Below are 4280 nucleotides of genomic sequence, written 5' to 3' on the forward strand. Positions count from 1 at the left end.
GGTTACTAGCAAATCTTCATTTTTATTACTCTGCTAAGACAAGATAGAAACATGATACTTTAAAATTATTTTCAATTTCCTGTGAACCTATTTTATAGTAAAAAATTATTTGGTACTAAGTGTTTTTTATGCTCAAATTCTAAAACTAATCTTTAATTTCAACTGAACATGGTACCCCAAGATTTAAAAAAAATTTAATGATATTTACATAATGAATACAATTTTAATCACTCAGTTCTTCCTAATCACCGAAATACGTGCTTTTCTTTATACTTGGGCGTCTTGAATCATCTGATGTTGAGAGACCCCCGAACTGGGTTTCCATTTTTTCTGTTCTTCAGTTTTGGCTTGCTGGAAAGCTATGGCCTGCCTAAGACTGTCAAGAGCAGGATCTTCCCCTTCATCTTCACTTTCTTCTACTTCTTCAATTTCTTCTTCTGGTTCAGGAATTTTCTTTTTTTTCTTCTTCTTCTTCTCTTTCTTCTTTGGAGGTTCCCATTTTCCAGTATTTTTAGGGCAGGCATAACTTAAGTGTCCACTTGCCCCACATTCATAACACTTAGATTTCTCAAAGTAGTTTCCTCTTCAGATGAACTCAGCTGTTCTTCCATTGTTGATAGGAATACCTGCTTTTATCACTCTACCAAATAACCGATTTTTATTGCTCTGGTACAGTTTTGTGCAGAGTATCCAAAAATAAAATAAATGCAACCCCTTTACCCTTCCTGGTATCTTTATCTTTCATTATAGTAACCTTTACAATTTGCCATACTTGGAAAATATCCGGTATAAATCATTGTTGGTCAGGGAAGAGGGCAAGTTGGATACATACACTGTGCTTTTACTTGGGGCCAATCCACCACTCATTTCTTTAGGTAGGGCAGGCCTGGGAGACTAGAGTGTGAGCCCACGCTCAGCTGGGGCTCAACCTGGACTCTTCCTTGTCCCCCACTGGGGCCTTGGGTCCTGGGAGGGATCAGGCACCTGAGACTAGAAGGCAGTGACAGCCTGAACTTCTTTATCCTTCATCTGTTGAAGGACTTCTTGGCTCCTACAGTTTGGCTATTGTGGACATTGCTGCTGTGAACATTGGAGTACAGGTGCCCCTTCTCTTTACTACATATGTATCTTTGAGGTAAATGCTAGTAGTGCAACTGCTGGATTGTGGTGTAGCTCTATTTTTAACTTGTTGAGGAACCTCCTTACTTTTTTTCAGAGTAGCTGTACCAGCTTGCATCCCCACCAACAGTGTAAGAGGGTTCCCCTTTCTCTACAACCTCGCCAACATTTGTTGTTTCCTGTCTTGTTAATTTTAGCCATTCTAACTGGGGTAAGGTGGTATCTCATTGTGGTTTATACCCATTGAATACCTCCCCATTTTCTCCTGTCCCTGGACCATGACGCCATCATTCTGTTCTCTGCTTCATTGAATCTGAGTATTTTGGCTACATCATATAAGTGGAATCTTACAATATTTGTCTTTCTGATAACTGTTTTTTTTTTTTTCACTTAGCATAATGTCTTCCAGGTTCATCCATTTGTTGGAAATAGTCGGATTTTCTTCTTTTTTTTAAAAGCTGAATAATATTCTATTGTAGGTTTATTCCAAGGTACCTTATAGTTTTGGTGCAATTGTAAATGAGATCGATTTCCTTGGTTTCTCGGTCTGCTGCTTCATTATTGGGAGCATAGAAATGCGACAGACTTGTACATTGATTTTGTATCCTGCGAGCTTACTGAATTCATGTATCAGTTCTAGCAATTTTTTAAAATGTTTTGTTTATTTATTTCAGAGAGAGAGAGATCACAAGTAGGCAGAGAGGCAGGCAGAGAGAGAGGGGGAAACAGGCTCCTTGCTGAGCAGAGAGCCCAATGCGGGGCTCGATCCCAAGACCCTGAGACCACGACCTGAGCCGAAGGCAGAGGCTTAACCCATTGAGCCACCCAGGAGCTCCAGTTCTAGCAATTTTTTTGTGGAGTCTTTCAGGTATTCTATATAGAATATCATCCCTCTGCAAATAGTGGAAGTTTGACTTCTTCCTCACCAATTTCATGCCTTTTATTTATTTTTTGTTTTGTTTTCTGATTGCTGAGCCTAGGACTTCCAGTATTACATTAAATAACAGTGGTGAGAGTAGACATCCCCATCTTGTTCCTAAACATAGAGGAAAAACTCAGTTTTTCCCCTTTGAGGAGGATGTTAGCTGTGGGTTTTAGTGATGGCCTTTATGATGAGGTATGTTCCCTCTATCCTTACTTTGTTAATGGTTTTAATCAAGAATGGATGCCATGCTTTGTCAAATGCTTTTTCTGCATCTACTGAGAGGATCATATAGTTCTTACCCGTTCTTTTATTAATGTAGTATATCATGTTGATTGATTTGCAAGTATTGAACCATCTTTGCAACCCAGGAATAAATCCCACTTGATCATGGTGAATGATTCTTTTAATGTGCTATTGGATTCAATTTGCTAATATTATTGAGAATTTTTGCATCCATGTTCACCAGGAATATTGTCTTATAGTTCCCTTTTTTAGTGGGGTCTTGGTCTGATTTTGGAGTCAGGATAATGCTGGCCTCATAGAATGAGTTTGAAAGTTTTCTTTCCATTCCTATTTCTTGGAATAGTTTGAGAAAAATAGATACTAATTCTTCTTTAAATGTTTCGTAGAATTCCCCTGTGAAGCCATTTTTGTTTATTGGGAGGTTTTTAATTATTGATTAAATTTCTTTGCTGTTTATCAGGCTGTTCAAGTTTTCTATTTCTTCCTGTTTCAGTTTTGGTAGTTTGTATGTTTCTAGGAATTTATCCATTTCTTCCAGAATGCCCAATTTGTTGGCATATAATTTTTTATAGTATTCTGTTACAGTTGTTTATATTTCTGTGGTGTTACTTGTGATTTCTCCTTTTCTCATTAGTGATTTTATTTGGGTCCTTTCTCTTTTTGATAAGTCTAGCTAGGGGTTTATCAATTTTATTAATTTTGTTTTGAAGAACCAGCTCCTGGTTTCATTGATAAGTTATTTTTTCTTTTTTTAAAAGGATTTTGTATATTTGAGAGAGAGAGAGAGAGGAGTACAATGGGAGGGAGGAGAGGCAGAGGGAGCAGGATGCAGGACTTGATCCCAGGCCCTTGGGATCATGACCTGAGCCAAAGGCAGTTTCTTAACCAACTGAGCCACCCAGGCACCCCTCATTGATCCTGTTCTATTTGGGTTTTATTTATTTCTGTATCATTTATTTTTCCTCCAGGCTTTACTATTTCCCTTCTGCTGGCTTTAGGCTTCATTTGTTCTTTTTCTACCTCCTTTGGGTATAAGATTATGTTGTGTGTCTGTGATTTTTTTGCTTCTTGAGGTAGGGCTGTATTGCTATATACTTTTCTCTTAACTGCTTTTCTGCATCCCAAAGGTTTGGGGCCATCTTGTTTTTATTTGTTTCTGTGTATTTTTTAATTTCTTCTTTAGTTTTCTAGTTGACCCATTCGTTCTATAGTCGGATGTTCTTTAGCCTCCATGTATTTGTGGTCTTTCCAAATTTTTTCTTGTGATCAGCTTTAGGTTTCATAGTGCTGTGATTGGAAAATACGTATGACATGATCTCAATCCTTTTGTACCTGTTGAGATCTGATTTGTAATATAAGTGATATATTCTAGAAAATGTCCCATGTGAACTTGAATAAAATGTGTATTCTGCTACTTTAGAATGCAATGTTCTGCATATATCTGTTAAGTCCATCTTGTCCGGTGTGTCATTACAAAGAGGTAAAAGTTCTGTACTCCAAAAAACTATAAAACTCTTGTGAAAGAATTGAAGATGACACAAAGAAATGGGAAAACATTCCTTGTTCATAGATTAAAAGAACAAATATTGTTAAAATGTCTGTACTACTGAAAGCAATCTACTCATCTAATGTAAGCCCTATCAAAATACTCACAGAACAAAAACAAACAATCCTAAAATTTTTATGGAACCACAGAACATCCTGAACAACCAAGGTAATCTTAAAAAAGAAAACCAAAGCTGGAGGCATCACAATTCCAGACTTCAAGTTATATTGCAAAGCTGTAGAGATCAAGACAGTATGGTACTAGCACAAAAACAAACACATAGATCAATGGAATAGAATAGAAAACCCAGAAATGGACCCATAACTATGTGGTTAACTAATATTCAACAAAGCAGGAAAGAATATCCAGTGGGATAAAGACAGTCTCGCCAACAAATAATGTTGAGAAAACTGGACAACTACATACAAAAGAATGAAACTGGTCCAC

At 37.1% G+C, this 4280-nt stretch overlaps 1 pseudogene; it reads right to left on the minus strand.

Annotated features, from left to right (window-relative positions):
* Nucleotides 1-223: 223 nt before the first annotated feature.
* LOC123926196 lies at nt 224-867 on the minus strand (annotated as a pseudogene).
* Between the last annotated feature and the right edge of the window lie 3413 nt (nt 868-4280).

This window comes from Meles meles, chromosome 15, assembly GCF_922984935.1.
Source record: "Meles meles chromosome 15, mMelMel3.1 paternal haplotype, whole genome shotgun sequence".
Taxonomy (NCBI): domain Eukaryota; kingdom Metazoa; phylum Chordata; class Mammalia; order Carnivora; family Mustelidae; genus Meles; species Meles meles.